The sequence below is a fragment of the Helicoverpa zea genome, chromosome 13 (genome assembly GCF_022581195.2).
Source record: "Helicoverpa zea isolate HzStark_Cry1AcR chromosome 13, ilHelZeax1.1, whole genome shotgun sequence".
Lineage (NCBI taxonomy): Eukaryota > Metazoa > Arthropoda > Insecta > Lepidoptera > Noctuidae > Helicoverpa > Helicoverpa zea.
Window position 1 is genome coordinate 3307283 of NC_061464.1, and position 25987 is coordinate 3333269.

Below are 25987 nucleotides of genomic sequence, written 5' to 3' on the forward strand. Positions count from 1 at the left end.
TTCTGCCTCCGCGTAGATTAATATACTCTAGTAATTATAGAACTTTTGACGGGGCGACTGACTAGAATATTAATAATCTAAGCATGAATCACGCGTTTTTTTGTGAAAAAGCGGACAGAAGTTCAACAATAGAGTGAACATTTTAAGATTTTATAGGTACCTAAAGATAGCCAACCTTTAAATCATCAAATGACCCCTCCTGTTGTTGGTTAGTAGCGTGAGGTGTCAGATACTTATTGACTAAAACCCACCCTGTGCCTTCTTAAGCCCTTTATGCACCAGGCCGGCGCGGCGGTAACTCTTTCGAACAATCCCACGCAGGCCTTGCCTTAGATACCGGTGTGCATTTTCCGAGCCTTTTCCCAGCTATGTTGGGGGCTTCCAGTCTAACCCCCTTGATAAGACTAGTGTCAAACTAACTGGCTTCTGACTACCCGTAACGACTGCCAAGGGTGTTAAATGACAGCCGGGACCTACAGTTTGACGTGCCTTGGAATAATATTTGATAGGACTTCTGGCTTAATTTTCATGGTGGTCCTATCAAGGCTACTCCTAATTTTATGGCTCATTTACATCGTTTGTTTAAGGCGTTTGGTTTTGCGTTCCTAATTCGGGAACTGAGACAATGGCGGCATTTAGCTAGGGGCTTTTCTCTGAAATAAACGATAAAACTGTCCTTAGATTTATAAGCATAATTGAATTTGTATTTGTACGATTTAAATACAAATTTAATTTTGGAGAGAGAATTAGTTATTGGTTTTGTTTGTCTTATTTTCGGAACTTTATTCCACCATTACAGTATGAAATTCAAGTTCTTATTTCTATTTCTATTCTTATTAAATGGTATTATTTAGTTACAAAATTAGTTTTAAATTGTCATTTATTCTGACAACTATATAAATGTATTTGTACTAAATATTATGATATGTTTTTTTCCCTTCAAGCACTGTTAGGTATACATATATATCTTATATTACTTACAAACTGATACAGCCAGACCTGTGCTTGTAAGTATTACTGAGTCATACACACACACACACACACACAAACATGCAGACATAAATCAGTATTATTGCATTCCACAGCCTTTAAATTATCAACATGTTGTAAAGTAGCTCTAACAGAATCTGTAACATACATAAAACATCATTACTGAATATTATAAAGTGAACAGTTTATTGGTATTTAGATATAACATATATTTACAAATAACTTTTTACAATATCTTATCTTAATAATAAATATATATACAACATACAACTAACTTATATACACTAAAAACAATTATAAAATGGCATCAAAAAACTCCTCATCGCTGCCCACCGGGAGTGTACCCAAGAGGCTGGCAGCATTGCCACGTTGGATGGCAATGCTTAATTTTTGACCAAAATAAAAACCAGCCTTTGGGTCACTTGAAGTGTCAGCAAGTCGTTTTATTGGTTTAGTTATAATCTCACTAATTGTGCCCGTCCTATGATAGTTACGTCATAAGATATTTTTCTTAAAACAAGTGGGAAAAATCTTTAATTGGCGAATATACCATTTTTAAGCTAAACGTAAGGCTACACAAAATCGGAGTGGATTCGTTTTTAATAGAATTTAATAATTCGAACATCTGGTTGCCGTCCAAAAACTATAAAGAAAAAAAAATTGTCGTTTAAAAATTTCTCCGCTCCACTCCTCTTTGGTGTAATATAATTATGCCTATAGAAATATCTATTTTCTTGTTTTCCTCTCTACATAGGCAAATAAGAGAAGGTACCTTTTGACGAGCATGCATGTAACTGGATTACAATTGCAGCACTGATGCTGGGCAGGCTTTCAACACGTTATTGAGTTAGGCCTGCGTTCCCGAGCCGGACACTCTCATTGCGTTACGTTTGATTTTAAACGTAGGTACATGCTTCGAGTGTGACAGAAATGATAGGATTTTTAGTGATTCATTTAGTAATGAATTACGAACACTCGAAAACTACCATTGTAGTTATTTCAAGGTCTTATAGTTAACTATTTTAGCTGTTTGATATATTTTTGTTTGAAAGTAGTACTTATCTAACATTGTATTCTTCTTTTTGTAAGCAATACTTAATTGATGATTGAAGTATCCTTTAAATGCATCCGGAGTGTTATATTGCGAAGTTAAAAAAATATTAAGAAATGTACAATGTACCTAGTTGAATTGACAATATGAACTTTAATTTGCATCCTTTTTTTAGGTTTGTTTTTCAAAACAACAAACATGCAATTGCAATGTCAAATTCTTTAAATAACATTTTGTGTAAAATCCTAAACTACTAAATCAAATATTTTTGTTTTGTATAACGCAATTAACTAACAAAATCAAAACCCAATAAAAAACTAAAACCAAACTCTTTTGTACGAACAATATTATAAAACAGTTCTGTGATCGGGTCAAATAATCCGATTTAGTTACAACTTTTTTATATAGCTTTTCTATTCAATATACGCCAATATTGACTCTGGCAAATCCTGGGGGATATACATATAGTTGGGATTGGTAAAAATCATTGAGAACAAAATGACTAGCGGAGATGTCATAACGCAAAATCTCATAAGAACGTAGCGCGTCAAAATACGGATGTTCGGGGGACTAGCAACGTTCATCCACCTATTATTTTCTAATTAAAAGCACCAATTTTTTTTTTTACTTCAAAATTCACCAAAAGACCTGCTGTGGGTTAGCAGCGGTGAGGGAGTGTCAGACTCTTACTGACTTAAAACCGTCGTGTTCCGTCGTAGGCCGCGGTAACTCTTCCGAACAAAAGCACCAATCAATCAAGACTTACTTTGACAGATTAGTTTTGATTTGACAAGGAACCCGACCATCTCGTTAGTTCTAGTAACAAAACACGCCTACCGTACATTGCTTGACCTACAAGAAGGCACCTGACCTACCTTATACCTTATAGCATCTCCGCTATCTTCCTCCGTGGCAAAAATCCACTGATTCGGCCAATCAGAGAGACTTTTGCTAACATAGGAATTTTCTATTACAATCACTGGTCGACAAATATAGTGTATTGTTGGCGAATTTCAGTATAAAATATTTTTGTCGGAAACCTTAGGGAGTTCGTTTTATTTGATTGAAAGTGTTATGTTGAAGGTAGTTCAGGATTATGTCAGGGGGTTGGCAGAATTTGTCGTAGGAAATATAAGTTTGTGATAAGACTTAGATATTTTATCTTGCAGTTTAAAAATAGAATTATTATTTTTTTCTTTTCAGAAGTGGTGTCTGATTCTTGACAATTGTCTTTACTGGCTTTATAGGTCATACTTTACTATCAAACTTATTGATGTCTAAAAATAATCTAAAACCTATTATAGAGTAGGTGTTTTCAAAATTCTCGTTACTTATACTTTTTCAAAGATTTTTTTTATGTTTTTAACTCAAAATCTTCCATATTTTTTAAAATTATTTAAAAAAAAACAGAATATTTATTATATTTTCGGTAAATAAGTGAAATCTGAGAAATATTTTTACGCTAAAGAATTTTCACACCATAGAAAATTAATAGGCGTAAAACGTAGTAAGCACTTACTTTTACAACAAAGTGTAATTATATTTTTTTGGTTACGCTGATAAAAATCTGTTTAATTATTTTTTATGGTGAAGGTAATTTAACGAAACCTAATTAATTAGTCATGGTTCAAAAAACTTATGGAATATTTGTTCCTTGTTATACATAGAAGTCGATTTACAAGTGTGGTAATCTGTATCTTTAAAATGAAAAAAAGAATACAATTTAAAAAAAAGTACAAAAAATACAAAGAGTTTATATAACAATATATACTAGGTATTTAAGTATAAACTCTTTTTTTTCCTTCTCTCCTTCTTCCTTAATTTCCTCCTTCTTTCTTAATCCTTAGTCTCCTAATTTATCGTTTTCCAACATCACGAATTATAATAATGCCTATTTATAGCTAACCTTAACACTACTGTATTACATTTTTGACTATAACCCTAAAAAGGTCAAGGTCATACAAATTGATGTCAACAACCTTTTCGTGACCACTAATGATGAATTTGAGTGTATAGTTCTATAGAAAAGAATATTTATGTAAAGCCAAGTTACCAAGTTGAATCTAAGTCGTAACGAGGTCAAGCAAAGTCGGGTTACACAATATTACTCATGCGGACGAATGAAATTTCTTTCACTCGGTCATTCATTCATTCCTTTGTGGTTTAGGGTTGACAGACAGATGTATGTTGTACAAATTATATTAAAAAAATTATGTTTGATTGTGAAAAACCAAAAAAAAAATATTTTTGTAGACAGATTTATTACGACGTACACAAAAAATGCAATTTGTTACGTGCATTTATGTACTTAGTCTAGATATTTTCTAAAACGAAGAAGAAGGTCGGATTCAAATAAATAAACTAATAAACTGAAAACCTGCTTAACAAAAAGGTTTGTAGCGGCTTTTTAAAACCCTTTTTATAAATGTTGACATAATTTACACATGGAGCTTTGTCAAAATAAAATATATTTGACATAATTCAAATGGAGCTTATGAAAAAATTCAATCTCTATCTAAAAACATAGATAGATCGGTTATAAAAATCCAACCTTAATGAATGAAAGTCACCATTATCGGCAGCCCTACAACATATCATTCGCTCAACGAAAGCGAAAGTCGTTACGCGGTCACGTCTCCATTTTGAGGGACAACATTTAAAATTCGAATGTGGTATGTATAAGTTTGTATATCAGTATCTAACCTGAACAGCCAGTAGGACATTTTGTTTTTAAATAAACCGGTTTAATCTAGTTTGAACTGAAAGCGAAAGTGATTTATTTTTAGACGCCTTTTACTTTTTTTATCGATGTATTAGTAAAAAATGTTGTTATATTTTGGTTACTTGTGATATAACACATGTTAATCATCTGCCTAGCCTTTTCTTATGTTGGGATCGGCTTCCAGTCTAAGTGAATGCAGCAAAGTATTATGGCCTTACTACAAAAACTTTAACCACTGTTTTACACTTGTCTAAAAAAAATGTGGCTCCAAAATGAACCATATGTCAACCTCATAATTTGACATTTTTTTAGACAAGTCTTAAACTGACGTTAAAAAGTTTTTGTGGTAAGACGGTTATTGTTTTACAAGGAGCGGCTGCCTATTGCCTATCTGACCTCCTTAAACTTGTTATTCGGGCAAACCTAGGTAGGACTAGTTGTCAGACTTACTGGCTTCTAACTACCCGTAACGACTGCCAAAGATATTTAACAGCAGAGTCGCATTGATACTTGCTCGACCTGGAATCGAACCCACACAACAATGTCATGTTATTATCTAAATTACAAATTATGATTTGTGTACCGAAATATTGATTGATCCAACTGCTTACTTAACCAGTTATGTGCACAAACGTGGGACGAAAGTATTAAACGCGATGTAATGTTAGATTCGAGACATTTCCAAGTATTTGACCTTTTGTTAACAATTTTGATTCTATACGCGAGAGCTCATCATTGGATATGTTTAAGAGACGAGTTAAGGAACATTATTTATCAACATGACCTTTGTATATTTGTGTATATATTTGTATATATTATATTGTATATATTTCATGTAATTATAAAAGGTATATATTTAATTTATTATAAGGAATTATTCATATAGATTCTTTTTATTAGTATAAAGTTGCACATTTGCCCTACCCCATCAAATCACTCTTTCACTCTAAGGTTGGCTGGAAGAGAACCCAACACTGGGTTAAGCTCGCCATTGTACATTATCTCTCTATATTCAGTGTGTCTCTCTGTATTTATGTGTGCAATAAAGAATAATAATAATAATAAGCCCCGCAGGGCATCTGAGGCGGATGACGGGGAGTAGCGACCCCGCGGGGCTATATATCCGAGTGCTCCAGGGAGAGTATACTGTCCCCCACCTCCGGCTTGCCGGAGTGAAGCATGACGGGGGATAGGTCTCCCGCCTCTTGGCTTGCCTTCATCGGCCGGTCAGAGTGGAGTCGCTAGAGCAGGGTTAACAGCCCACTCGGAGGGTGGGTGCCTCGTGGTAAGTGGCGAGTGGGCCGGTGATGCTGGACCCACAGGGAGCGCGTGATCTGCGTTTAAAGTCCGCCGAGGTATCCTCACCCTTCAGCCGCTCATGTACCTGTTGCCCCCTTGTTGCGATTTAGCGACTGATTCCCGGGGGCCCAGTAAGTGAGTTGGCGAGTCTCCACCTGCCATTTTTACGTGTATTTATTACATTGTTATCGGCAGGTGCCATAGTTCCCGTAGTTTCCCCATTCCTAGTCCACTAGCATCCCATCACAATAGCCCAAGTAGTTTTCATCCATAGTTAGCAATAGTTTAGCACAGAACCGGGGATTGTCCTTGGGTACATTTCTATAGTGTATACAGGGATAATCGTCGGTTTTGTGTCACCATTTCATTAAAGTTGTCTCAAAAGGGCTTCAGTGTGTTGGCTTCGGCCCCACGTTCGCCTCCCAAAAATCCGGGACTCTGTAGTCCCGAGGTCTGGTAGAGACATACAAGATAATAATAATAATTGTTTTGAAACAGAATCGGTGAAATTATGTAGGTACTTACTAATAATAAATGGTTTATTAATCTTAGTATAACAAACAAAAAAATATATGAAACTAGCTATTCCCCGTGGTTCTCCCGCGTCCCGGGGAAATTTCTTCCCGTATCCGGATGGAAAATATTTCAATCAGTGGAAGTCCAGTAGTTTCATGTTCTATTCAATGCAAATATACCATCAAATCTTTACTCTTTAAATAGATTGCTTGTCAAACATTATCTACTAAAGAATTGAGTCATTCCTATGCCCGGTTTACACTTTGTTAAGTTAACACTGCAGGTGATTAGTGCAGGTGTTTAGTAATCAAGGTGTGAACGGAAGCGTAAAGTGATTAGTGTTAAGTGATACGTGCGATTAGTACTTATTGATTAGTGCGAGTGAATAGAATCAAGGTCTATTTTTGTTGTTAAGTGACTACCCCCTCTCAACTTTTCTACTACCCTCTCTCGCAATTTGCCTGTACTAATCAGTGTGTAAATACGTGTGTGTTAAGTGCGCAGTGTCAAGTTCAAAGCGAAAATGAAGTGGACGGAACAACATACTTTAAAATTCGTACAAGAATACATAAAGTTTGAATGCCTATACAATGTAAAGTGCGCAGAATTTAAAAACAAACAGTTGAGAGATGCGGCCCTATTGAAACTGAGTGAAGCGATGGGAATTCCCGATTTCAAAATTGAGTTCATTTTCTATATCAGATACCACAACAGATACAATCTCCTTAATTATTTGTCTCAATATTAGGCTCTGTTCATCTTCCATTTCTAGAGACACTATGCACAACGCACAGTACCACTATGAGCTTCTTCCTAAACACTGTGTAAACGGAGATGGAAAAGACTACTTAACACTTGAGACTTATCGCGTAAAGTGAACGCTTAACACTTATCACTTCACACTTCGCAAAGTGTAAACCGGCCTTTAGACAATAGAATGTAAAGTTAGTGTTAAACTAAACACTAAACACACATTATTATAGTGTGCAGTGTTAAGTATGAATAATGTAATGTTATAATTTAAGTACATACTTAACTACTTACTAGTTCTTTGTATAGGCAGATGTAAAGAGGTCAATGTAAGAAAAGATTAAAACAATTTTATGAGTATGGCGAAGCAAGCTTTTTAAGCACGCACGCAACCGTGGGTTCGATTCCGATTAAGGCAAATAGCAAATTATCTCTGAGGTACTCTACCTATATGTACTTTATATGTTGGACACCAATGCCTGAGGAAAGGTTCACCTTTCAAGCCCAAACATGTCTTCTAAGCCTGAAATCGCCAAACCTGTACGACAAAAGGGTCCTGCAGTGGGACAATATAAAGGCTAATGATGTGATTTTTTAGAGTTCTGGATATCCTAACTAGATAAGTCAGTTTACCATAGAATGAATGACAAAAAGGCATCGTTACATGCAGTCATAAATAAAAAAAAAACAAAAGACCTTCTGCCTAAAACTTGCACAGTGGTTAACAAATTGACGCAACAGTGATGGGACATCGACGTAACTTTGACGCAACGACACGTAATGATTCACTAATCGAGTGTCTTGATCTAATTGTCGCGAGGAGGAAGTCAGTGTGTTGTCAGTATGTAGGCTAGATGGTACTGATATGAGTATTAAGTACTGTACGCCGTGAGATCTCGTTTTAGACGGGTTTTGTTTTGACTGGTTCGTGAAGTATTCGACGGATCGAAGATGGAGATAATGATTTATCATTAAGGTTCCGCAGTGAAATTGAGAAGCTTCCCCTTTTTTTAAAGTCGGTTTTTTTTTTACTTATATTATCGGTAAATGTGAAAGTAACTGTGTCTGTAGCAATTTCAAGGGATGTGATCAAGTAATCGTTTTTTTTTGTCTAGCCGTTTTCCCGCGGTTTCACCCGCGTCCCGTGGGAGCTACTGCCCGCACCGGGATAAAATATAGCCTATGTTACTCGCAGATAGTATAGCTTTCTAATGGTGAAAGAATATTTAAAATCGGTTCAGTAGTTTTTGAGTTTATCCATTACAACCAACCAAACAAAGTTTTCCTCTTTATAATTGATATATCTCTTTATAATAGATTTGTATATAGTATTTTATTTTTAGTTTTGTATAAAGATAAGTAGTTTAAGTTCGTATATATAGTGTATTCGTTTTATTTCAAAATAAATAATTTCAAGTTATAATTACTGAACTGAATTCATAGAATTTTGGTACACAAATATTCTAGAGCTTTAAAAAGTACATAGTTTGCTCTTTGTCCGGGTGCAGGTATTAGTTCCCTTGGGACGTACGTGAAACCATGGGAATTAGCTAGTTACCTTATATTTTTGTACTTACAAAACATCAAAACAAAATAAACATATGTGTGAAAATATACGACTGAAACTTTGTGCATATTAAACAGCAACCCGTTATTTTCAACTTTGACAAAATACGTAAGGCCCGTGTGCTTGGGAAAACATACGATTCTCTGTATTCATAACTTCGCAGAAAGGATTTACAATTAATTTTATAGAATTTTTGATTAGCAGCAGCAGTTTTTATTTGAAAACGAACATGCACCTGCATCTCGAGGGAACCTTTTTTGCACTCGGATAAAAAAACCCATAGCTAGAAAATTGAGCTATCTAACACTGATTTTTTTTTTTCAAATTGGTCAATCAGTACCTGAAATTACCCCAGTCAAACAAAATGACTCTTTATAGGGGTAATATTATTTGGTAAAGATTGTTATACTTGCCCATATTTATTCAATGGTCGCTTAACTAAAAATCTGAAGCTCGATAACCAAGGCAAGAGACTGCTTTGCTCAGCCATTGTTTTCTCACAACGAAAATTATATAAGTAAACTAACAATATGTAGTTGATATAGACCAAACAATTTACTAGATTTTCACAACCGGGCCTGTTCAAATTTCCCACCCCTATATTTCTAAATAAAGCTCGAGGCAAAGTTAGAAATTTTCCAAACTCAAACGCGAAGTTGTGTTCACTTGAGTAAATAAAGGTATATGTGTTACCTCACTTAAGGCGAAGTTCGTTGTAAGTTTATAAACACACTCTTATCGTGGCTACTGTGTGTAACGCTTATATCTTGACTGCCTTTTAAATTATGATTGACTGGATTTTGATAAGCTTAAGGTTTGTTTTTGAATGTGATGAGACAAAGTGTGGTTTATGAAGTCATGTCTAGGGTATGGGGTAGATATGAGATGTCAACGTCAGTCGTTTCCTAACTCTTTTCTGCAACTGTATGGTGACGTCAGAGCCGCGTGCGTCGATAATGTGAACTATGGCTCTGCAATGAACCTTAATCTCTATCTATACTAATAGCCTCCTGTAGCTTCGAAACTATTGAACTGATTTGAAAAATCATTTTATCGTTACGAAGCTAGACTGCCCCGAATAACATAGGCTAAATGCTGTCCGGATATTGGGGGAAGTTTTCCAGGGCCGCGGGTGACTCCAAGTCAGTCCAAGCAGCGAGTATGTTCATAAACTGTACTAATCAACTGAATCAATATACTTAAGATTACCATTAATTTATGTAACTAACACTAGAATATATACTGTCGGATGCACGTGGAACCAAGAGGAACTATCGTTAGCCAGCTCAAAACCAGTTTCAAACACTTTGTGGAACTAAAAAAGCTATATTAACACACCGATTCACTCTCCAATGTGTGAGTGACACAACCGATAAATGATTTACGATCTTCTCCGTTACTTGCAAACGGTCAGTTTAACTAATATTCGCATCTTAACACGTTCTGAAGTGACGGGAAGTAGTAAACTATTGGGTTTACGCAATAGTTATTGTTACTGAACAGTAATGGGTAGTTAACTACAGTTAATAAACCCATTAACTGTTAAATGGTAGAGCTACTCTTAAGTGTGATATATTTAAAAGTGAATGTCATTGTTTAAATTATGGGCCGCACTGTGGGTCGATGCGTAATGTTTGTTAGTCATAATTATTTTTATTACATTGTTCGTAAAAGTATATTTAGATGTATATTTGTCTAATAAGAACCCCAGTCAAAATAGTTCAAATAAGACGGAAATTCATATTCGTAATTTTATCGCCACTAAAAATTTTGACACAGAAACAGAGCTTAGCGACTGAAAAGGGTAGGTTCTATGTGGAATCGTACAACTTACGGTTACGGAACTACACCGCTATTAAAATGCGATAAGCAAAATAACGAACTCAAATAGGAGCCATTATAAAATCAGAAATCACGGAACACTATAAAAGGTCTGAACCATTTGCATTTGTATTCACAATCCTATACGTCAACGCACCATTGAAATACATACACAGCGTAACAATGTAGGTACACGAGTTAACAAAATACGATCAGATAACAAAATTAGTACAACAGCGTGTCATATCAGTTGGAATACAATGCGAGCACATAAATTATTCAAGTCAGTTCCTTCATGAGCGCGACAAAGTTCGTGCAACCTGTTTTGATTGTGGACACAGAGTTTCTGTGTTTGACCACTGTGTCTGTTGCGTAATGTTAAGGGTAGTTCGCGGATGATGTATGTGCTTTTAAGTAGAATTGTTTGTGTTATGTGATATTTTATTATTGTTTAGGGTGCTTTTTCTAAATGAATAGTGTGTTTAGTGAATAGTGATTGGCAAGCTTGCTATCGGTAAATGGAGTCTTTTAAAATCTGCATTTTTCTGCAGTTATTTTTTTTTCTGCATTCTGCAAAGGTAAAATAAAGGTTTTTTTTTAATATTAGCCTATACAATCAATGGACAGAGGTGTTTATTTTATTAAACTCGCTTTTTCACTGTTAGAACTTTTTATCGTAGAAGGCTTTTTTAGCTAATTCTTATTGGGTGCGCGGAGTAGCTCTTACGAAAGTGTATTCGCTGGCAAAAGCTATTAATATTAGGTATATAAGTAGTAGTAGGTAATATTTATAAAAAGAAACTAGGCAAAATAAAAAAATGCCAATGAGCTATAATTCCTATGGAATGGTAACCGAAGTGAATGAGCAACAAGCTTTCATAAAAAAAAGATATCTATTCGTGATAATCGAAGCAAATTCTCAACAAGCTTTCAATAATTTTCTTCCCACAAAAAAAACCGTTTCACTAATATTATCTAAACTTTAGTACACACACAGATCATCCATTTCATAATACACACGTATTGCAGAACATTAAAGCTGAGCTAATAACTGCAGCACACGGTTTCAGTTGGAAAACGCAGGATGCACCGCGCTCGCAGGTCGTTAACCCCGGTTCACGGCGGTATGAGCCGGTTCAAACCGGTTCATGCGGTCAGGGTTGAAGTTTCAGATCTTTGAGCGGGTATTTTGCGCTTTTTTATAGGGTTTTTTGATGAATGGTAGTTTATGTTTTTTATATCTGACTAGCTTATATTCATGTCTTTGGCTGGTATTTGGCCCTCCGTTTGAGTATGAAGTAGTATAAAAATACAAATAATTACTGTGAAGACACTAAGATGTTATCCCTACTTTTTGTTTCCAAATGATGACTAGTGCAGTTATTTCTTACTAATAAAATGTAATAGGTTATAGAGCGTATGAAAAGATCATGAAATCCGATCAGTTTGTAAGTTTATCGCAACATAATAATGCCTACTGTCTGAAGCAGTTATTTTGTAAAATCTGTTTTGATATTTTATCAATTCACCACACAAATTGAAAATTTACCTCAAAATATTTCCCGGAATTTAGGAAATAAAAAGTAATTAATTCTGAGTAACGAATATTAAAACTATTTCGGAAATGCATTTTATTTCATAGAGTTAATGGAAAAAATAAACGAAATCCATTCAGAATATGATGATAGTATGATTGAAATGACGTCAATCACGCATTATGGTAGGCATGGCAATATCGCATTTCACTTGAAATCATCATTTATAATCTGACTTTTATCTTCGGACAATTTAATTATTAATAAAGTACGAGTTATTGGCTATTAAATTATTATTACCTTAAAGATTAAGAAACAGTTAACTGCTTTACGATGACTGATTGAATTTGATTAAGTATGCTTTTGATAATATTTTAAAGCTGAAGAGTTTGTTTGTTTGCTTGAACATTCTATTTCAGTATTTTCAGGATCGATTTTAAAATCATTTTTAGTGTAATATAGCCCATTCCGGAGCTGCAGGATTGTTCAAAACAGTTACGTCGGCCCTGAGAGTCACTCATGCTGCTAACCCACAGCGGGAAGGGTCATTTAATGATTTTCCATAAAAAAAGACAGCCCATGTATCGAGCAAGGTACTTATAGGTACGGGTGCATACAGAAATTCATACGGAACACCAAATTAACCAAATCCCTTACAATTAACATATCTCAAAGCATTTCACAAGACAACACCACTATCAATAATGTCCTAACTACAGCCAATTACAGACACACTTTGCTTAACTGCTCCAATTAATACTAAACCTAGCAAAGCTTTCTGACAGCAAAATAATAAACAATGCTGTAGATATTTGGGTCAAATCGAGTAATTCTGAACCGGCCAGGTGGCTGAGAAAATTGGTTTGCGAAATGTGTAGAGTGAGAGGTTTCGAAACGGAAATCTGCATAGTTTTTTGAGGGTATGAAAGTACCAGTTAAATCTGTGTAAGAGTATGGAGTATAAACTAGTCTTAATTTAACGAAAAAACTGCTTATTTAAAAAGTCCTTATTATTGTTATAATTGCGAAAGTACCTAACTCTATATATCTGTCGCACTTTCACGCCAAAACGGGTGAACCAATTTCAATAAAAATTGTTACATATTTTACATACAGTTTCTGAGGGCACGATAAACTGTAGGTCCCGGCTGCCATTTGGACATCTTTGGCAGTCGTTACGGGTAGTCAGAAGCCAGTAAGTCTGGAGGTAAGATAGGCAGTCGCTCTTTGAAAAAAATACTGGTACTCAGCTGCGTCCAGTGAGACTAGCAGTCGACCCCACGGTAGTTGGGAAAAGGCTATGCAGATTATGATGATGACATACAGTTTAGAGCCTGAGAAAGGGCATAGGTGATGTAGTTACCTATATAAATGCGGCTTGATCCGCAGGCAACAGGCTGTTAAATAATATGACAAAATCCTATTCTAATAAAATCATCATTGTTTTCAAATTCTAAATTCAAACAATACTTCACTTTACACTGAAAGTACCAGACCACAGACAATTACGAAATTATTTAACCAACAAGAGACTAGGTACTATTGTTGATAACAATAGACAAACTAGCGAAGTTCCAACAAGTTTTGCTAATCATTGTGGTGTCGGTTCTAAAACAAAGGGAGGAACCTCATTTATCTTTTATGTTAGTTCAGAATATTTTCACAAAGATAAAGATGGAAGAAAATGCTGAGTAAGTCTTGGCTTGGTCTTGTTTTGTAAAAGATAATTCGATATACAAAGATTATTATAATTACTCAAGGCCATTTTCGTTTTTAAGAACAATAGAATCATCGGCACGAATCTTGAGCGCTGACCTTCACCTGCGCAGAAGTGATTTATTAGCAAAGAACCAATCCCGAGTGACGGCTATGACACGATGCGCTGCGGGCCAATCACCATAGCCCGCCTTAGCCCGCCCCCGCGCCTCACTTCATACCACAAAAGGGACCCAATAAATTACTTCTGCGCAGGTGAAGGTCAGCGCTCAAGATTCGTGCCGATGATTATACTATTATTCTGTTTTTATTGGAAATACGACTGCTTATTCTCTTCAACCCAGTTACACACCCCTTTTTAAGTCTAGATGTCACTGCCGGTTTTTTGGCTTCACCTAACGACTGCCAAAGGCGTTCAAATGACAGCTGGGATCTACCAATTTAACTTGCTCTTCGAAACAATGAGGAATTGTTCCTGACAGGGTGGTCACCTGCAGTAGCTTAACCTCTTGATCGAACTATCGATGCGGCTGTTAATTACTGAGAGTTTCAGTAATCTATCTCTGCTATTGACTTACTAGATATAGAATTGTGACATGAACACCATATAAGTAAAGCCACGCTGTCTCTAGTAAGTAAATCAACACCGTAAATCCACACAGTAAATCCACCGTAAGCCACGACGTCCTCAAAATAAATTCAATCCAAAATAAAGGAAATAATCCAAAACACAAAACCTCAAATTATATTTCGCCGTCACAAATATGACATTTTGATTAGGTCTGTCGGGACCCGTGTGTACAGTTTAAATTGTTTCAATAAACTTCATCTTCGAATAGACTGCAAAACTCAATGTATGAATCCTAGGTTTAAATTCTAGGCATTCACCGCAGAGGCTGCGTTAAACCATAAACTAAACCTTGTGTACTTTATATTGGCAATTTAAGTATTTAAATTGTTGTGTGTTTAGAAACAGTAATTAGTTGAGATAAACATTTAACTAATAGGTAGATAAGATAAGTACTTTTTTTTTAACGACGTCAAAAATCATCAAATGATCCCCTCCCGCCGTGGGTTAGCAGCGGAGAGGGACTGTCAGACTCTTACTGACTAAAAACCGTCGTGTTCCGTCGTAGGCCTTATATGTACCGTCCGCGGTAACTCTTTCGAACAATCCCGCAGCCCCGGCAGGCCTTGGCCATGCTGGGCCCCGCTGGATAGGTAAGATGCCTAAAGGTAAGAAAGTCTGACCACTTGACATAATATAAACGGAAAGAGGAGCTCGTGGCAACGTAACAGCCCCACGAATCGATCAATCCCTTAAGTATACGGGTGACCAACTTATTGTGACAAGTTCGTATGTGTTTCGGAAGGTGCGTCAAATTGGCGGGTCCCAACTGTTTGCATATCATTGGCAGTCGTTACGTGTAGTCAGAAGCCAGATAGTCTGACAACCAGTCTTACCAAGGGTATCAAGTTGCCCAGGATTCAGGTCAGGTAGGTAATCGCTTCTTGTAAAACACTAGTACTCAGCTGCAACTAATTTTGAAAAGTTTTGAATAGGCTAGGCAGATGATGATACGAAATATACCTAGCTTTAGATCAACATTCTGTAACCGACTCAGATATAACTGCCGTCTTTCTCATTGTAATTTTGGACCCAACAAAAGCGTCCTTTTATCGCATTATCCGCTATTCCGTAAGATAAATTATCTATCAGCTTATAAGTAATGTATTACTGTGACAGATACAAATAGGTGTACCCTAGAAGATGCGGGTGATGCATCAACTTTGTGCGATGCAATTATTGAAAACTACCATTAATTTTGTATTGTATTGTAAAGGATCGTATTATGTATAAGTACTTATTCATCTTTAGGTACTATAGATAGTATACAGTATATTACGAGGAGTGGCCTAGTGGTCAAAACAGTTGCGTCTTATGTGCGCGGATTTGATTACATGTTCAAGAAACCTGGACATGAAAACTCGTAAATCTGCAATCAACCTTGATCAAGCAATTACGCTGATTACGTTAATTCCTTCTCTGTACAAGACAAGGTGTGTTTTCTGCAGTTGGATACTTAAAATGGTTGGAGATAATATTAGGAGGGATGACTAAATATTTTTTTAATTTGTAAAAATATATGAGAGGTTGTCATGGTATGGGTATGCAATGAAGGACGACATGCATGTAACAAAGTGTGTGCTAAGTATCAATTTTGATGGGAACAGGGCAAGAGAAAGAAAATATAATTCCATATAGGTACACATGACCGAAACCGTAGTAAACAGCTAGAATTCAAAATAGAAAACCGTATAGCCACAAAGTATACCTACTTATTTCACAACACACAACACATTTATACTGGTTGTTCAAAGATAACGTAGGCTTATCGGCACAGAACGAAATGCTTTGTTTACGCGTGGTCACCGCATGAACTGACCACACCTGGGTTTAGCTGCCGAACGTTTGTTCAATGTTGTAGCTTTGAATACGCGTAGTACGGTGCAAAGTAGCCTAAAATCTAAAGCATTCCTGGATTAAAGCCCTTAGCGTAAAGAGCAGTATTTTTAAATTGATAAAGTAAAATTAAATCTGATAGAAACAGCTTAAAAAAAGACGTGTACTGGGCTAGAAAGATACATCATATCATACATACACTAAACGAAATAAACAAATAATATATATTGAAAAGTTATAGTTACGATAGGTTTGTATTTTTTGTTTCTGTTGTAATGAGATTCACTTATAATAATTCAGTACTATACCTTTCTTTCGTCAGGAAATAGTGGATGCGGATTGCTGAAGATCAAGCAAAGTGCGAACATTTGGGGAGGCCTTTATCCAAGAGTGGACGTCTTTCGACTGACACGAGAACGCCTTTCTTCTTTTCAGATTTAGGACATCTATCATTAAGTCAATTTACAGAGTTTCACGTAAAGCAAAATATATCAGTAAGTACCAATAAAAAAATAAACAAAAGGGTGCATTTAGCGCAAGGCTGTGAAACCGGCACGGAAATGCACGATTACCTCCGAAGTTGTACGAATGACCTGCCTAGCCTATGTGTGTTAGCCAACGCTAATTTGTATTTAATTTTATTATTTGTGCTATGTACTTGTAGTGTAACAAAGAGATCTAGTATCTTGCTAAATAACACGACGGTTATAAATCATCATCTCCCGAGCCATTTCCCAACTACATATGTTGGGTCACAGAAAATTCTTAATTTGGTCTTATTAGATGGAAAACCAGTTCATTTAATCTTTAAATGAAAGTCCAAAAAGCCAGCCTTGATTTTGTTTGTACAAATAATAATAACTACTACCTAGGAGTGTTGCTTGTAAAATCGTCAAATAGAAAAGTATTGAAAAAGAACACATGCCGCGCCGACCCCAAATAATGAATAGAGATAAGGGGAATTGTAATAAACTCTATCACTTTATATATACCGTATAAACCGTAATATATGTTAATTGAAATAAAAATTGTGAAATTGAATGAAAAAAAATTGTGAGATCAAGTAGGCCACTTATGAGAATGAGGATGGAACATTTTCACAAAATTACAAAAGAAAGTAAAGAAAGATGATAAACCTAAAATAACTGTTTCTAAATTCACTCACTAAAATTAGCCATATCGGTTTCAGTTGGAACCTACATTCAACTATGTTTAAGGCTATAATTTTCTATGAAATCAGCGTTGACATTTAAATTATTAGGTAGCACAAATTATACAGTGACTCATGTAGTCTAGGCTAGGTTACAGAATACAAAATAATATAATACTATTATTGTTTTATGCAAATATCTTCGGCAAAATGATATCTATTGTAGTTATACCCACATACATTTTGTAGGTATAACTTTGTTTCTCTTTACTGATATTGCCGCTGCAAAAGTGAATATATATATGTATTTCATTTTCACTTAAAAACAACAGAAACAATTTGTATGACCAGGATTCACCCCGACAGTACCTACCCACCCTCCAGAAGCTAGCCTATGATGGGCTTTTCTAGACTATTTGTTATCTAAAAATTATAATTTGATAGAAAGATAGTCTAAATAGCCTGAAAATCGGGCCGAGAAACTTTTTATTCAAGTGCGATTAGAAGTTCCCCAGGGCGTGTGAAATGAAGCCGCGAGGAATAAGTAACTACATTCATTTTTTTATTTTTATTTTTATGTATTTAAAGTCGTCGTAAAGTCGAAAGTAAGTCGTGGTGGCCTAGTGGGTAAAGGACCAACCTCTCAAGTATGAGGGCGCGGGTTCGATCCCAGGTCGGGCAAGTACCAATGCAACTTTTCTAAGTCTGTATGTACTTTCTAAGTATATCTTAGACACCATTGGCTGTGTTTCGGATGGCACGTTAAACTGTAGGTCCCGGCTGTCATTGAACATCCTTGGCAGTCGTTACGGGTAGTCAGAAGCCAGTAAGTCTGACACCAGTCTAACCAAGGGGTATCGGGTTGCCCGGGTAACTGGGTTGAGGAGGTCAGATAGGCAGTCGCTTCTTGTAAAGCACTGGTACTCAGCTGAATCCGGTTAGACTGGAAGCCGACCCCAACATGATTGGGAAAAAGGCTCGGAGGATGATTCATTTTTTTATTTTTATTTTTATTTTTATTTTTATTTTTATTTTTATTTTTATTTTTATTTTTATTTTTATTTTTATTTTTATTTTTATTTTTATTTTTATTTTTATTTTTATTTTTATTTTTATGTATTTAAAATTTTGTTTACACTGTTGAAAAGCTACACTATCCCCGAGTAACATAGGGTCTATCCGGTTACGGGCAGAAGTTCCCCCTGGATGTGGGGGAAACCGTAGGAAAATGGCTAGTACCTGATAAATTAATACTCTACATTCTATTACTCAACGGTCGAGTAGGTAATATTTAGTTCAAATGCTTTATAAATAAGTGAATGGTATGTACCTATTCATAAGGATGTAACAACAATAGAATTTCTCACGGTGTTATTTACACTATTTTATCTTCACTGTCTATTATTATTTCTTAGAGAAAAAATGTTTTGTGAAATATCATGTTTTTAAGATAGTGTTAGGTAATCTAGACTGAATGTTTCTGCTTTAGCAACAGCCTCTCAAGTCCGAGAGTGTGGGTTCGATTCTTGCTTAGGCATGTAAACTTTTCTGAGTATACGTAAGTATAGTAGACTAAAATTACCAAGAAAAATTAAAAAGACACCTTTTGTGGACTCAAGTCTGTAATCGCCAATCCACCAGAATCGAACACTTAGAAACAAGCGTGACGATTAACGCTTATTTCTTCTCTGTATAAGAAGAGACTTGAGCCCCGCAGTAGGACATTAAAAAGCGACCTATGTAGAATTATGTTAACTATGAATTTTCATTTCCAAAGTGAAAAATTGTTTGAAGAATATCTGTCGTCGGTGAACTTGACCCTTATAAAACTGCAGATTACTTATAACCTAAACAAAAATTGCCTAACCATCTTAATAAAAAAATGCTTGGTTGTGCCAACCTAACAGTTTCCCCGATTATGGGTTGCTATAACCTTCCCCGGTCAACCAAGCTGAGTTCCTTCGTTTGTGAATGTAACAGCTGGTGAAGGGCGGAAGCGAAGAGTTAAGTTTCATGGCTTGCTTTGACTGAGAACTATTTTAGGTATAGCGTTTGTGTACTAGAGGGTATTAAAGTGGTAGCAATGTGGGGAAAACATGTTTTATAATGTAGCTTTTTATAAGCATTATGGTCAAAAACACCGAGAAGGAATGCTAAAGGTTTATTTGCTAAAACGCATCTCGTATGATTGTGAAATGAAATATTTTAGTTTTTAATCAAGTCAATTTTTACAGGCCACATTTTTCCACACATTCTCTAAAGCTATGATAAAGTTGAAGCTATGTTCTCATAAATCATGTTAATTTTTATTTATTTTGTTATTTTCTAAATGTACCTACTAACACTTGTTACTAACACTATGGGCTTTGCCTGAAATAAATTTTATATTATTATAAACAAAAAGTGAAGAAAACTACGGCATCCTAAAAATATTAAGCGAACTCAAAAAGCAGATTAACCAGCAAACTAATACCGAACAAATAATGTACTCTACATTCTACAAAAACATTTCATAACACTCACACCAATTACTATTTGCAACTATCACAAAACATTCTCACATATTGCTAAACAAAAAACGACGCAAACCAAAAGTAATTCACGCGATGTAGAAAGCGAAAGGCAACTTTGACCGCACATTCGGCACAGTTGAGTAACAAACACCGAAATTTTAATTATTAGAACGTTACCATCGTTATCAGAATTAATTGAACACTACAAGAAATTAATTGTTTTGAACGCGATATGAGTAAATTTTGTGATTGGATTTTTTTTGAGTCCTGAACGCTGCATGGTTAGTTTTTAAAAGGGATCAAAATTCGTGCTTCCTAATCTATATTTTTTTTCTTAGTCTGCCCTCTTTGCTCCTACACTTAGCGACCCGCTCAGGTTTCGAACGGGGTAACATTATTTCCCCACTATTTAAAGTATGTTATTATACATATAAACCTTCCTCTTTAATCACTCTGTCTATTGAAAAAAACCGCATTAAAATATGTTGCGTAGTTTTGAAGATTTAAACGTACAAATGGAGATAGGGACAGAAAAAGCGACTTTGTTTTATACTATGTAGTGATTTCAAACACCATCATCTCCCGAACGTTTTCCCAACTATTTTGGAATCGTCTAACCGAATGCAGCAGAGTAGGTACCAGTGTTTTACAAAGAGCGACTGCCTATCTGACCTCCTCAACCCAGTTACCCGGGCAACCCAATACACCTGGGTTAGACTGGTCTTAATTCCAAACATATAGTTTGTTTATTCATAGTTAAACATAGGCCAAAGTCCCTTGATAAACAATAAAAAATCAATTCAGACTGTAGTGAGGAATTATTTTTTATTATGCTCTTAACGTTGTTAACACAATGGCATTCCATTGTAAAAGCATTTACATGTGAATAAAAAAAAAAACAATTATCACTACACTGAAAGAAAAATTACAAATTTTAATGAACCAATTACTGAAATAATTAGTGAAATAGCCTCTAGTAGAGCTGGCTGGCACACTGAAAACTTTTAGTTGGCCGATAGTTTGATCGCACTCAAAAATCGTATATGGAGATGAAAAGTAGTATGAATATTACAATGATAAAATATCCTTCTGGTTTTAGACCAAGGAACAAATTCATCAATAGCAGAAACATCAGTTTTTTTTTAAACAACAGTTTACTTTGAAACCTGAATTTAAAAAATCATGCTAAAAATTTGTTTTAAGAAAATTGACGTTTATGTTATCGATGATAATGGACCTGAAAAGTATGATACTATTTTATTTTGTTACTGATTTTAGTTCCTATTTATATATACATACTCAGTATGTAAAATGTATATACTTACAAAATAGTTGATAGTATTCACGATTATCGTCAAAACATACCGTCAACCAATCACCGAGGCAACTATCGGCCAACAGTTTAGTCTATAGTGTGTAGAGTTCTTAATCCAACAATAATTTTTGTCCATTTTTTCGCTCGCATATCAGTGCCCGATCATGTGCATGTTCGATGCACGTGTAAGAAACTCGAGCGCGGTGCAGTTGCGCGTACCTTACGTCATTGGGACATTCACCCGACGATGGCCGATCATATGATACGGGATAGCTGAATTGTCAGTCAAGAGGTTTGGATGAAAATATTGTTTTGAGATATTGAATAAAAAAAATAAAAATAAAAGTATGGAATCAGGCATTACTTTGCGGTAATCCACAGCATTAAATGATAGGACAAATATGTAGTGTTAATTATAACACTTATGCCTGGTGTCGCCTAACTAATTATTTTCGTAATATAAAAAATATAACATAAAATAAGAATATAAAAATGTTGATAATTTATTCTCTCACGTTTCATTTATTCTATCTTTCTCTCACGTTCAACATAGTTCACAAAAAGTTAGGCAGATGATGAGATAATGTTCTCAGGAATCAAAAAGTAACAAATTACTATACCTTTCTTTAAACCACATTTTATCTCCATCGGTTCTACAGTTTCATAATAAAGAAAGACATATGCAAGTATAAATGCGAAAGTAACTCTGTCTGTCTGTCTGTTACGCTTTCACGTGTAAACCACTGAACTGATTTTTTAAAATTTGGTACAGATATAGAGTTGACATTGAAAAAGAACATAGGATAGTTTTTATCCTGACTTTTGATGAATTCTCTTGGAAAGCGATACAACCGAACTCTACGCGGGTGAAGCCGCGGGCGGAAGCTAGTAAAAAATAAATCGTAGATAAATCAGTGCTCAGATTAGTCATGCTAAAATGATAAGGATTTTAAGCCATTTTGACCTTTATTAATGCTTGTTAATCTGTTTCCAATCAGACCATTGTTTAGATAATTTACATATCTGACTTTGAAGTTTGTTATCAGACTGTCTAGTTTTTTATCGTGGTTCGGAAGTATTAGTAATTTTTATCAGCTATTGTTTCCTGTTACAATCTTTTTATATGATTAATAATAGTATTATGAGCTATTTAAAGAATATTGAGTTAATACTGGGAATTATGATTTGACTAATATCATATATGTCGTTTTGATTGGCTGTGTAGATATAAATTCGATCTAGGCATAGTCATGAGAAAAAAGTGATTGTTTCTGTTACATTATCCAGATTGGTATAATCATAACTCTAAATTTCCAATACACAACTACAATTATTTTTAAGAGCTTTTAGCAGTTTGCCTACCATCATTTACCTAGCCTGTTCCCAAACTATGTTGGGGTCGGCTGTCATTCGTAGCTCCTGCTGGATCCTGCTCTGTACCAGTGTACCGAGTTTACATTTTAAGCAACTTGCCCAGTTGATATAAAATGAACCCTTTCAAAATTCTCACAGTATTTCATCATAAGCCAGCGCTTTTTCCAGCTGGCAAATTAGAAGATTTTACACACAATAAAGCCCACAACTTTTTCATATCATAAAGTTCCCAATTGTTCAAATCTCATTCTTATATCCTGGGTAATAGAAATCAAAATGATTTTGGCACGAAGTAACTGTACAGTACTTTCTGCCTACGCCATCAAAAAGGAGTGACATTATATAAAAAATGTGACATTTATCATTCATTAGTGAAGCCCCATTGCCTTGAGGTCCTTAGAAATTGTTGATCCTAGCTTAAAGGTAGGTATATAATACCACAATGTCGGCAAAACCATAGGAAATATATGAAGTGACGTTATCGCTAAATGATAAGAAAATCCATGTAAACACTAAAGCCTATGTACTGAAGGATAAAATGGGTTTTCCTTGAATGCATAAGTATACTGACCTAAAAATTATATACCCGTGTGTACTGGATGATATTCTCAAAGCTTTGACTTGGAAATCTTGGTGGTACTTAAGCATATTATAATATCATGTCATAATATCATTTAGATACTCCTAGAACGTTCTAGGTACACTTTTAACACTTTCGATACTTACCGATCTTCAAATAAAAAAACAAAAGATTTAAAATATCTGGATCAATTTAGACTTTACATTTTTATACTTGTAAACTCAAGGTCTCTTTCCGCCAAAATTCAGTTCTGTGAGAATTGTTTCCATTTGACCGATATTTTTATTGTAATTGACGGGACTACACATAGTTTAGGTATTGAGAAACGTGGAACAAACTTTGTACCTACTACGTATGTCCTCAGCTGATTTTGACCTTTTTTCAGACGCTTTAAAAAAACTGCGTACGTACGTTCTCCGGTAGTCCGGAGACTACGGACATTATACGGTACTGAGGTGTCACTTAATTCCATAGATTTTGTACTTTCAACTGTAAATCTATCAATTGTTTCTTTTCTTTCTTTCAATAGTTATTTAAATAATTAAAATCATAAAATTCTATGTTATTCCCTAGTTCTGAAACTGCATCACATAAGGTAAAGTCATCAACATATAATTTTATTATTGTTATTGTTCCCATTTTGATATCAATACAATGTTAAACTACGTCACTAACTTATTCAGTACATGCTATACATACAATATAAAATGTACATACATATTTATATACAGTATATACTTATATCTATCATTATGAACATCTGTTAAAAGATGACTGTTGATAACTATAATTTGTCCAAAGTTACCCAACATATCGATCGATTAGACAATATTATGGCGTAATAAGTTAATTCCGAATTTGTATAACACTTGAAGAGCTTTTAGGTGAGAATAATCCTGTAATTTGTGCCCATGTCCAAATATAAATAAACAGCTGATAGGTACATTATGACAACTTATCATGGTTCCATTTTTAGCATGCTTCCTTGAATCGTATTCATCGGTGTTTTGGAGAGCCTTTGCTTCACCAATTTTGATGAAAATATGTGTGTTTACAGCTTGAGTTGTATGAAAGGACGTAGGATATTTTTGTATGTCATTAGGCCAGCTGTGTTGATAATCCTAGAGGTAACTCATATTGCGTACTACATTTTATGATATGGCCTCTATCAGCTACACGAGTTAAAACGTACTTTGCGATACAGTATGTACGATTATATACACATAAAGTCGTGTACATGTCAACAAATTGAAAGGAAAACGGCTCGCTCTACTTCAATCCAAGCGTAACACCGTAAAATATGTTACCGAAAACTGATTACAATTGTAGGAAAACAAACACATATATATAGAATCGAGGATAAACATGAATTTGCAACACAAGGAACCTTTGAAGCATTAGTGCGTAATATTTACCTTAACGAGAGCCCTATCAACGTAGTGCCTATAAAAATATGATTGAACGATATTTTGATGGCATTACTTACCTTATGACGAAGCGGAAATCGATAACACACGTGGCGACCTCAAACGCCGGTAGGCGAGTAAACCAGAAGATATATAACAAAACAACAAACAAAATAAACAAAAAAAAACACGAAAACAACGAGATTTCCTCTCAGTCTCAACTGTCACTGAAGAACTAAGTACACGTTAACATACACACAGAATTTCGGACACCCGGCGTTTACCCGGCGAAAATAAAACCATTAAAAAACGTAAAATAACCAAAAACAAAACCTCCTGAAGTAAATTAAGCGTGTTTTTTAACGTTTCGGTGAACAAATCGATTGTTTTGAACGTACAACACAGGTATAATGTTGATATTTTTATGATTGCAACGAGTTTTTAGTATGAAGAGCGCGCGTCACACCACTGCATACATCGGCGGCGCGGCCTACACTGAACTGAACGTAGCCAGAGAAAAAACAAACTAGCTTGAACTGTGCCTCTTTGGGCGCAGTTGGAAAACTAGGGTTGTCTCTCTCTAACTCAGTGTGTTTGTGGACCATTTTCCCGCTTAGCAACGTGTCGTTGCGGACTTTAGTGGTAGCCTTAGTCATCAGTGTCTACGACTGTTGTTCCCTATTATACATACATCCCGATAAGTACCTGCTTTATAAACACGACACTCCTCACTTTGGACGCACTAACGTGCCATATGCCTTGCATCCAGGTGTTGGCAACAGATTTCGGGATGTACACTTACAAATTCACTTGTATCTGGTCAATTTATGATTGTGATTTGACTTACAATGAGATCGGGTTACATTGAATGAGTTGGTTGCTAACTGTTTGAAATAGATATTGTTTGAATGGATATTGTTGAAAGTACTTCCTGTAGCTGAATAAAATATAGCCTGTCATCCGGAGACAGTGTATCTTCCGAGTTGTGAAATAATTTTTCAAATCAGTTTTGTAGTTTGGAAGCCTTTAGTGTTCATACAAACAATACTGTAGAAGTATAGATGTTATAAACAAAAATTAAAAATAAGAGCATTTTAGCGATGAATGCATCATCCTCCGAGCCTTTTTCCCAATAATGTTGGGGTCGGCTTCCAGTCTAACCGGATTTAGCTGAGTACCAGTGTTTTACAAGAAGCGACTGCCTATCTGACCTCCTCA

At 35.3% G+C, this 25987-nt stretch overlaps 1 protein-coding gene across 2 annotated transcripts in view; it reads right to left on the minus strand.

Annotated features, from left to right (window-relative positions):
- LOC124635912 (brain tumor protein) overlaps positions 1–25253 on the minus strand; it is a 448880-nt gene extending 423627 nt beyond the window's left edge. For both annotated transcript variants that reach the window (XM_047171870.1, XM_047171868.1), the window contains exon 1: positions 24850–25253. The gene's annotated coding sequence lies outside the window, so the exon portion shown is untranslated. The remainder of the gene's footprint in view (positions 1–24849) is intronic.
- Positions 25254–25987: the final 734 nt, after the last annotated feature.